Source organism: Procambarus clarkii, unplaced genomic scaffold (assembly GCF_040958095.1).
Source record: "Procambarus clarkii isolate CNS0578487 unplaced genomic scaffold, FALCON_Pclarkii_2.0 HiC_scaffold_211, whole genome shotgun sequence".
In the NCBI taxonomy this organism is placed as follows: Eukaryota; Metazoa; Arthropoda; class Malacostraca; order Decapoda; family Cambaridae; genus Procambarus; species Procambarus clarkii.
The window spans coordinates 393,757-405,688 of NW_027189244.1; positions in this window are offsets into that span (position 1 = coordinate 393,757).

The following is an 11,932-nucleotide window of genomic DNA, read 5'->3' on the forward strand; positions in this document are numbered from 1 at the left end:
GTGCCTACCCCCTTGTGCTCAAATGTCGTATATATGTATAATTGTTCCAGCTGTAATGCTGGATTTGTCGGGAGTTCCATTCGGAACTTTAAGGTTAGGATACTTGAGCACCGGGGATTATCTTTTAGGACTGGATTACCATTGTCTAAACCAGCATTTTCGGAGATTAGAAACCATTGTTATGAGTTTGATCATTCTCTGCTGGAATCTGATTTTAAAATTCTGGACACTTGTATGAATGGCCAGTCAGATTTGAGAGTAATGGAATCCTTATATATAAAGGAACGGCGGCCTCTGTTAAATAGCAACCTTTCAGCTGTTCAATTGTACACTGTATAGTGCACAGTAGGCCCTGTAATTTGATTTTTAGTTCATTTTGGTAGTTTAATTTTTTGTTTAGTTTACCATGTCTTTGCCCTTTCTTACTTATTTTAAGTCTTGACATTGTACATTAATATAATCTTTTATTTAGGATATATAATACATTTTTTGGTATTTAATTTTATTTAATATTTGAGTTTTTATAAGATTTTGGTTAGTACTTTATAATTGTCGTTTATTCTGTTTGTATTTTACATACATTTTTTGTAGATTTGTAGTCATTATATAAATATGTGTTATAGTGTTTAGTATCTATGTGTTAGGTATCAAGTTTCACTTTTGATCACTTCACGTAAGTTTAATAGAAGGGTTTGTTTTAGTAGTTATAAATTTCATCTTGTAGTTTAATGGATTTTAAATTAGGTTTAACATATGTGACAGTTTATAAGTTTTATTTGTATTGATCACTTTAAGTGCGCTTAAGTGTTTTGTTTTTTAAGCATTTTCATTTCTTTGATAGGCAATTATATTCAGTATGAGTTCTTTGTTTACCAGCTATTTGATTGTGATTTCTGTTTTTTCTTTTAGATCTGATGATGAATACGAGAAGTATTCGAAACGTTATGCATTTTAAAGTAAAGATTCTGAAACAAGATGTTCAGTATATCCCTGGTTTTCCTATTTATCTTAAAATGTTTATATATATATATATATATATATATATATGTATATTAGTATATTTTGGTAGCAGTCTTTCCTGTAGACATATTTTATTAAATATGACCGAAAAAGTAAGATTAATAATTCTAACACGAATTTTCTCAATCTTTCGTACATTATGCTTCACTGTTGGAGGTAAATCAAAAATCACTTCTCCAAAATTCATTTTTATTTCTAGTCTGACGCGACAAAAAAACGCAACTACTTCATGCTACAAACGAGTGGAGAAATAGCAACATCGACCATAGTATCCGTACCCGCATTGAACAACACCTCGACATCCTCACAGACCAACATCACCTCAGCACTGAAACAAGGATTATCAAGAAACTAACAACATTATATGGAGGACCTATGGCAATTCCACGACCAAGAGATGGCTTCCTGAACCTTGCAGGAATTAACCTCACTGAGGACCAAGTCACTCTCCTAAATCTGGGCATAAACTGTCATGTTATGTCCAGACCGAGTGAAATGGCCCGGAAAGTGGAGTTGGAAATTCTGTTGGACGACATATTCGACCTCGAGACACAAAAGAAGGTCACTACCAAAGATACCTTACAAGCAGAACTTATTGCAGAAGGAGGAAAGAATCGAGGCAACTACAGAAGCACCATACTGTCCCCCGAGCTTAGAGCGGCAGCTAAAAGCCTTCGTGAGAACAAGGAGATAGTTGTCAGGAGAGGTGACAAGTCGCCAATATATGTCATTCTTAAAAAAGACGAATATCTGGCGAAAATGAACATCATACTCTCTGACCAAACTAAGTTCCAAAGGGTAACGAAGGACACTACAGCCGAATTAAAAGCAAAGGTCAACAAACTGATCGAAACTGTGAACGCCAAGAAATCCGGACTCCACCTGCCAAAGATCATTGGGGAATATAAACCTGGATATGCGTATGGAAATGTCAAGACGCACAAGCCTGGAAACCCACTTCGGCCAATCATTAGCCAGATACCCACACCCACGTACAGATTGGCGAAGCGACTCAACGGCCTGCTGACTCCTTATGTTCCTTGCGCCTTCAGCCTGAAGTCTCCAAAGGAATTTGTGGACTTACTGCGGGGCGCACGGGCCACAGGGATAAGAGCCTCGTTGGACGTAGAATCGCTGTTTACCAACGTACCTGTGGACGAGACAATCGGAATGATAGCCGACAGAGTGTATCGTGATCCAGCCTGTACTCCTCTTGACATGCCAGAAAGTATTCTGAGGAAACTACTCCAAGCTTGTACTAAAGAGGCACCCTTCTTGAGCCCGGATGGGCACATGTATAAGCAAGTAGATGGGGTCGCTATGGGTTCTCCCCTAGGTGTCCTGTTTGCAAACTTCTACATGGGTACCATCGAGCAAAAAGTCTTAGTCGACATGAACTTGAAACCGGCCATATACTGCAGGTATGTTGACGACATTTTTACACAGGTACCTGATGTCAGACATCTGCAGGAGCTGAAGGAGGCATTTGAGCAGAGTTCCGTGCTGCGTTTCACTTACGAGACGGAAAAGGATGGGAAGCTGCCTTTTCTAGATGTAACAGTCATGGAAAAGGGCGGAGGTTTCCACACTGCAGTCTACACAAAGGAAACAAACATAGGAATGTGCCTAAATGCCAACAGCGACTGCCCTGACAGGTACAAGAGGAGTGTTGTTAACGCATACGTCGACCGTGCTCTCAGCCACAGCTCAGAATGGAAGCAAGTCGACGAAGAACTCTGTAGGGTAAGGCAGGTTCTAGTCAATAACGGTTTCTCCAATGGTTTCATCGAAGACATCATAAGAAGGAAAGTGAAAAGCCATGCAACCTCCGAAGAGACAACTAACACAACACCTATACCCCCTATTAGACTATTTTACAGGAACTTCTTTTCCACAGCTCATAAAACAGAGGAAAGGGTCCTGAAAGATATTGTTAATAGAAACGTTATCCCTACAGACAAAAATCAGAGGATACAACTGACGATTTACTATAAAACCAGAAAAACGGCCAGCCTACTCATGAGAAACTCTCCAGACACGAAACAGAACGCTTTAAAAGAGACTAACGTCGTCTATGCCTTCAAATGCCCACTTGGGGACTGTAAGCTCCAAAAAACCCAGTATATAGGCAAGACAACAACATCTCTTTCTAGGCGTTTAACGATGCATAAACAACAGGGCTCCATTAAGGAACATATAATCTCTTCCCATAACCAAACCATCGCCAGAGAAATCCTAGTAAACAACACAGAAATCATCGATAGGTACAGCGATAGCAGGCGGCTTGACGTTTGCGAGGCACTACACATCAAGAAGTCAACACCAGCAATCAACAGCCAATTATTGCACAACTATATTCTACCCACCTCAAGACTCCGCTCCAATATAGAAGCATCAAGAAATATGGACCAATAGGCTTTCTACAAACACTTCTATTCAATATCCATTGTTTCGTGTTCTGTCTTGTGTTGATACTTTTAATACCCTATTAATATCCTCTAATGCCACATCATCCTTCCCACCTCACTCAAATGTAATGCTACATCACCCTTCCCACCTCACTCAAATGTAGATATAAAATCAGGGAAACGCAAGTTCTAATCAGTTGTGTATTTGTGAAGTCTTTGAAAATGTAATAAGTTTTACGAAACGCGCCCGTGTCGCGTCAGACTAGAAATAAAAATGAATTTTGGAGAAGTGATTTTTGATTTACCTCCAACAGTGAAGCATAATGTACGAAAGATTGAGAAAATTCGTGTTAGAATTATTAATCTTACTTTTTCGGTCATATTTAATAAAATATATATGTATATATATATATATATATATATATATATATATATATATATATATATATATATATATATATATATATTATATATATATATGGATGGGGTGAGGTGGTATTTAATAAGGTATTAATTTCATCAACACAAGACAGAACACGAAACAATGGGTATTGAATAGAAGTGATTGCAGAAAGCCTATTGGTCCATATTTCTTGATGCTTCTATATTGGAGCGGAGTCTTGAGGTGGGTAGAATATAGTTGTGCATTAATTGGCTGTTGATTGCTGGTGTTGACTTCTTGATGTGTAGTGCCTCGCAAACGTCAAGCCGCCTGCTATCGCTGTATCTATCGATGATTTCTGTGTTGTTTACTAGGATTTCTCTGGCGATGGTTTGGTTGTGGGAAGAGATTATATGTTCCTTAATAGAGCCCTGATGCTTATGCATCGTTAAACGCCTAGAAAGAGATATTGTTGTCTTGCCTATATACTGGGTTTTTTGGAGCTTACAGTCCCCAAGAGGGCATTTGAAGGCATAGACGACGTTGGTCTCTTTTAAAGCGTTCTGTTTTGTGTCTGGAGAGTTTCTCATGAGTAGGCTGGCCGTTTTTCTGGTTTTATAGTAAATCGTCAGTTGTATCCTCTGATTTTTGTCTGTAGGGATAACGTTTCTATTAACAATATCTTTCAAGACCCTTTCCTCCGTTTTATGGGCTGTGGAAAAGAAGTTCCTGTAAAATAGTCTAATAGGGAGTATAGGTGTTGTGTTGGTTGTCTCTTCAGAGGTTGCATGGCGTTTCACTTTCCTTCTTATGATGTCTTCGACGAAACCATTGGAGAAGCGGTTGTTGACTAGGACCTTCCTTACCCTACAGAGTTCTTCGTCGACTTGCTTCCATTCTGAGCTGTGGCTGAGAGCACGGTCGACATATGCGTTAACAACACTCCTCTTGTACCTATCTGGGCAGTCGCTTTTGGCATTTAGGCACATTCCTATGTTCGTTTCCTTAGTGTAGACTGCAGTGTGGAAACCTCCTCTTTTTTCCATGACTGTTACATCTAGAAAGGGCAACTTCCCATCCTTTTCCATCTCGTAAGTGAAACGCAGCACGGAACTCCGCTCAAATGTTGACAACATTTTTACACAGGTACCTGATGTCAGCCATCTGCAGGAGCTGAAGGAGATGACTCCCCACTCTCTCCTTAGGTGATATGATCTCCTCAATCCCCTTTGTTTTATTGATTATTCCATTCTACCCTGTCCACAGCTGTGGTTCTTGGTTCTTTCTCTCTCACTCCTTCTTTCCTACTTCCTGGGAAGCCTTACTAGGACAAGGGCAAACACCAGCAAATTTGAATACATTTACTGGACAAAGCACATACACAATACATACACACATATAATAATAATAATAATGAATTCTACACTCTATACTATTTCAGTCAGGTTGCACTCCAGCACCATTAGAACTCTATCATCTGCTTATCAAGTGGTATCCTATCCAATGCTCAGGTGGTCCTCACTCTGGGAGGGTCCTCCGCTGCCAAGAGCTGGGCTCCCTCAGTCATCTGCAAGCGATCAGAGGAGACGGACGTCGCTCCGTCCTCCAGGACGTTCCTCCATCTCCACTCTCTTATTTCAGGCCTTCTGCCTTACCAAAACATGTCTAACTTATCAATAAACATTCGCTACTGTCACTGGGCACACGACCAACTACAAGTAATCACTATAAACTGGCTTAGAATCATGCTTACCACAGATTGTCTAGTCGAGGGCGCTATCCCTCTGACGGAGTCTGATCAGGGTGCTCCCACGGCCCACGATAATGTCTCTGGGCAGCTTAACAAACTCTCCTTGCCGTCCATGACTTGAGACCACAACGTTCCCAGCTAGATTCTGTGAGATTTTTCACTACGCCTACCTCCCTTAGGAGGTGGACTACAAGTTTAAAGTCTGCTCACGGCAGTTAAGCATAAGTCCAATAGAAAAAGGAAAAGCGGGAGCAAACCGCCAGGCCTCCACCACCAAGGGTGAAAACCTGTCCACAATAGGCCGCTGGCTCCTCCTAGTTAAACAGGACGTTAAAACTAATAAAGGGTAACCGACGGGTTCTCACAATCAAATATTTATATTTGATGTGGCGCTATAAATTGGAATTCGAATTCCCAAGAACAGCCGTCATATCAAGATCACATCAACATTTAATAATATGCAGAAATATGGTGGAATAATATGGTTGAAGGGTTGACATCAAAGACCGTTTTCTATAACATAACAATTTATTAATAACAAGAGACTAACTACTACATTACCGAGTTTACGTTACGTTAATGTCAATCCAGTGGCACGATAACAAACAGCTAAATAGCAACCCTTGCTGTGAGGCTGCATACTGAACTAACCTGAACACAGGTGTGCCCACTGATGACGCAATAGTGCAAAACAAAGAAAAATATCACAGACTAAGTTACACCACAGCGAATGGTTACGTTATTGTACATCAAGTGGCATTTGCAACACAGCTATTAAACAGCCCCTCGAGAAGTGACAGCAGGCTCCATCTTGCTGACACTTCGGGCTGACAACATGAACTAACTGAACAAATGAAGGATATCCACTGAAGACAAAGACACAAGCAGGCAATCAATAGTGTCTCGGTTTCCCTGACAGCTACTATAATCACAAACTTAGGGGTAGGAGAGACCCACGTAACTAGGCGGGAGTCCAACAGTGACCTCCCCTATCACAACCCAGTGTGAACACTCTTTGCAACTCCCAACAAGAAGTTGCCCTGTTGCAAACAGTAACAAAGACAGGCAAGGCGAGATTCTGGGACACAGCTCCACAGATCCCTAGATGACTCTACTCTCGTCACCAGACGACAACCAAAAGAAATTGCCTTAAGTGATTAATTACGTTAATTGACTGATCGCAGCAGTCAGCAACAAAGTACTACGGTAATCACAAACAATTGTCTCCCACTTAGACAACAACATGATGATACTGTACGTTAATCTTTAACACTTGTCTCTCTCTTGTCAACAATAACTCAAACTTATATTACATCACACTTGATTCCTTGCAAGAATTCAGTGAGTAATTCTCAATTAAGGTCAAATGGACCACTAATTACATCCCCATTGATTTACGTTAACTAAGCCTACCCTAACTTGGTAGCTTCTCAACAGTCTGTGTCAAAAAAATACTAGTGAGTGTTAATTACCCTAATTAAGTTCCTAATTACTTCTGAGCAATTAATTAACTGTCACCAGGACCGATAATTAATCATCCATAAATATGTCTCACTCCACACTGCCTAAGCAGGTCTCATCAAACACTGTGAATTCACGGGAACGGAGTTAATTACCCTAATTAACAAGATGTGCCACTAATCCACTGTCCTCAGACAGGATATGATTAATACAACGATTTATTCTAGCTCCATGACCTCGCTTTACCGAGTCATCGGAGCTCTCCAATGTTATTTACTCCACTAATTAACCTGAGCCACTAATTGCTATACCCCTGAAAGGTAATTAGTCTCGAGCATATTACGTTAACACAAATACTGTCAGACTCTGACAGATCCTCTCCCACTACGTGAATTCATGATGAGAAGGCTAATTACATAATTAGCTAGAGTGGTCAATTAGTTGTCACACGGACAATTAATTTGCTCCCGAGACGAATCTCACTCAAGCTCAACACTGTTCTCTCTTAACAGCCCTCACTCACTCCACAATACTAAGTGTGCACCCCTTATCCAGTTAATTACCCCTTACTTAATTAACTCACTGAATCCTTAAGTCCTCAACACAACTTAAAGAAACAAAGTAACCCCAGTGTTACATAGGTCACACTAAAATGACGTGCAACATCATAAAAGCACTGCCCACATATGGTTGCGGCTACTGCAACTCGCTAATTACTGTGCCCACACAATAATGACACACGGTTGTGCAACACACAAAAGTATACTAATATTACTGCCCCCCTCTTTTTCTTGCACCCGATTGCAAAGAACTACTGTGAACACACACCTACCTCAGCAAGGCAATTAACCAATCAATTGCCTGCTCTCATTAAGTACTGTGAATTCCCCTGAATAATCCTAGAGGTCCCTTAAACCCTCAACACAGTTCCTGGGGCAATAATATCGTATAAACTGAAACAATACTGCACAAACCTGCAACATAATGATGCCGTCAGCATACCCCACATGCTAATGACATCATTAGGCAATCAGTCAGCAACAACATCTACTGACTTACCACACAACACAGTACATATACATGCAAATGAACACATAGAAATGGCATTCACATAATCAATGAAAATTATATCATCAAGTAAATGTACTACCTACCTCTAATGATTATAATTTTACGGTACTCTATGGCATTAATCCAGTCTGAACGATTATATAGAATCGACAGGCTGGATCACTTATATGGTAAATCTCTACACTGACCGGTTACATACACTAGTCAGTCTACTATACATACAGTGTGGTTCCGTGTATAATATCTATCTCCAGGTACCGCCCTATCAATCACCTGGCCCTACTGACAGCTGTCACTCAGCTGCTTCTCTAGCCTGGCGAGGCTCTGAGACAACTCTTACCGTGAATTTCCACCGGTATGCATCACACTGTAATAGTACTCATTTCTACTGCCCTCTTTCCCTTATTTTTTTCTCATTTCCCAAGTCACTACCACACTAGCTGACAACACTTAGCTTGCTTGCTCCTCATGCGTCGACAAGATGTGGCCCTAGGCTGTCCCGGGAAAGTGGCCATGGCATGTGGCCACCGCGTGGCCCACAGCGCCCCTCCCGAGCTGAGAGGAGGAGTGGGGTTTGGCCGGCGCGCGGGCAGGCGGGTGGGGTGGTCGGCGCACGGGCAGGAAGGTGGGGTGGCCGGACCATGCGGCGGGTGGCCGGGGTGGCCCCCCGGGCATACACACGTGGTTGAGAAATCACCCACAACTCCAGCAGACTAGAGCCTGCCTTGCTCTACACTGGGGTGACAATGGCTAGCGGCGTCCCCACACTGACGCAGCCTGGCGGAATGCAAAGTCAAACATGGGCCTGTAATATCACACTCACTTACACTGCCCAACACCAATTGTTCATTGCCACTAGAGAGGATACTCGACCCACCTGTTACACAATGAGGCTCTGCCAGCTGCCCCCTGGGTGAACACAGTCAACTGTCTCTCTAGTTTTCTTTTTTACTGTTCCTTCCGTAAATCCTTGGCCCCAATTCCCCTAATTGGGCCTTGACACAACCCCTGATGGCAGGAGTGCCATATTCAATGAGTACTTAGGACGACAGAAGCGATTAACGGGGGTGGAGGGGGAAAACTCCCCCCCTCCACCCAGACACATCCTAGTCCACCTGCTACTCTCCTCAGACTGACGATTTCCCGCGCCAGGGAAACTCAAAATTCCCATACCTTCTCCCTACTTTGTCTTGACCAATCAGCCTGGAGCCGGCACGGCTCCCTCGTGCCGCATCCAACCATAGCTCTTCGCGCCAAAACTAGGCTTGGAGCACACATGCCTAAACCAATCAGGCTCACTCACCCTCGAGCGTCCTGTGACGTCACAAGAAGGGGGAGGCCTAAGGAGAGTGGCGTGATGTCTCCCATGTGGGGGGGAAAGGCAACGTTCACTCCACTCTTCCCCCACCTCTAACGGTTTTAGTCAAGTACCTCACCGTCCAATTTCACAGAAACAGGAAAATCTCTGTAATTCTCTCTACAGAGCAATCACAGACTTCTTACTACTCACAAATGATAGTCCATAACATAAGCTTTCATTCAACACCCAACAAGCATATGTTATTTTGAAAGCTTCAGTTTCTAGAGTGACTAGCCTAATCTAGAAACTAGGAAAACTAGCTGAGGGATCTAGATCCCTCACAATATATATATATATATATATATATATATATATATATATATATATATATATATATATATATATATATATATATATATATATATATATATGTCGTACCTAGTAGCCAGAACGCACTTTTCAACCTAGTATGCAAGGCCCGATTTGCCTAATAAGCCAGGTTTTCATGAATTAATTGTTTTTCGTCTACCTAACCTACCTAACCTAACCTAACTTTTTCGGCGATCTAACCTAACCTATAAAGATAGGTTAGGTTAGGTTAGGTAGGGTTGGTTAGGTTCGGTCATATACCTACGTTAATTTTAACTCCAATAAAAACAAATTGACCTCATACATAATGAAATGGGTAGCTTTATCATTTCATAAGAAAACAATTAGAGAAAATATATTAATTCAGGAAAACTTGGTTTATTAGGCAAATCGGGCCTTGCATACTAGGTTGAAAAGTGCGTTCTGGCTACTAGGTACGACATATATATATATATATATATATATATATATATATATATATATATATGTATATATATATATATATATATATATATATATATATATATATATATATGCATATATATTTGTATATATATATGTATATATATATTACCACAACTTCACTTAAAGTTGTGGTAACTGTACTTGGCTTTACTACAAATTTAACTTTTCAGAACTTTTATTCTTTGACAAATTTTAATGGTGCTTCATACTTTTTGCTTTACAGATGTAGCATTTTATGATTGTTGGATGACTTTGGATTACGTGGTGTCTTGTGGCCACAGTTATACTCGTGATTGGTTGTTCCACAATCTTTGCTATATCCTGTGATTCCACTTTATTCTCGTCCCTTCAGGAGAGTTCTCATTCAGGCAGATCACCCCTTTTGGTACCCTGGTACATTGGTCTGTCTTCGGGTCAAGTACACCCACATCTTTGCAACCCGAATGTAGGAGGATATAGAGGGCCAAAGTTCCTCTTGCACGGACTATGATGTAAGGTTGGGATCCCTACAAGCAGTTCTCGTCCGTAATTGACACTTCGCACCCCTATATGTCGGTCAGAGATATGGTACTTATAAAGGTAGGGAGTTGACATTCTTTTCCAGAGCACAAAGATTGTTAATTCTGTAAGTACTATCTAGTGTTAGTAGGAAACCTCTTACCTTTGCTCTCGTCATTAGAGACAAGGTAAGAAATCCCTACATTTTTTTGGACTGCCTTCGAGACAATTGTCTCAACATTCAAGAAGGATCCCTCTTGCCCTTATCCTCGTCATATAGAGTACCAGGTACAAGATTCCCTACTTTCTTGAAACCCTTAGTTTCATTTTTTATCTTAATTGTAACCTATTAAGTTTAACAGGATAGTTTATCGTTGCCACATCATCCTGTCACTCTGATATTTCATATTTTGGTACATCCACCTGGGTATTCTCTTGCATATATTTGCTATCATTCACCATGTTTCGTCTTTCCACATTTAGACAGAATCCAAACGATGAAGTGACCACACTAGTTCGTGCCACCAAGGCGGAGATTCTGACTCTAATAAATGAGTACAACCTTACAGCCCCACATGGAGCCACTAAAACTGATTTGCATAACCTCATCTTGGACCACTTACTAGACAATGATGCTATTACTCCTAAATCTTATGAACATTACTTAATTGCAGACAAAAACGCTTTGGCAGCCATGAAATTGAAGCTAGAACTCGCTAACGCCGAACGTGAACGTCTGAAAGAATAAGCTGCCTTTGAAAAGGAAACTCTCCAGAGGAAGGAACATGAAACTACCTTAGAACGTGAGCGTGAAAAGGAAGCTCTTCAGCTCCAGAAAGAACTAGCTGCCCTTCAACGTGAGCGTGAGAGGGAACAGCTTGAATTAAAAGAACGCGACCTGGAGATACAACGTGAACACAATAAGAAGCAAGCCGCCAGTGCTCTAGACCACTGTAGAAAAGAAATAGACTTGAAAGCTACACACCACACTCGGCGCCAACAAGCTGAAGTTAACCTTCCGATACGTGTTAACCTTTCACATGCAATTAAGTTAATGCCATATTTTGTTGAGGCAGAAGTAGATGTCTTTTTCACTTCATTTGAGGCTCTAGCTACCCACCTTAGCTGGCCTCAGGATCAATAGTCTGTGCTTCTCATGTCTCATTTAACAGGTAGAGCTGCAGTGACTCTCAGTACTATAGCGTCTG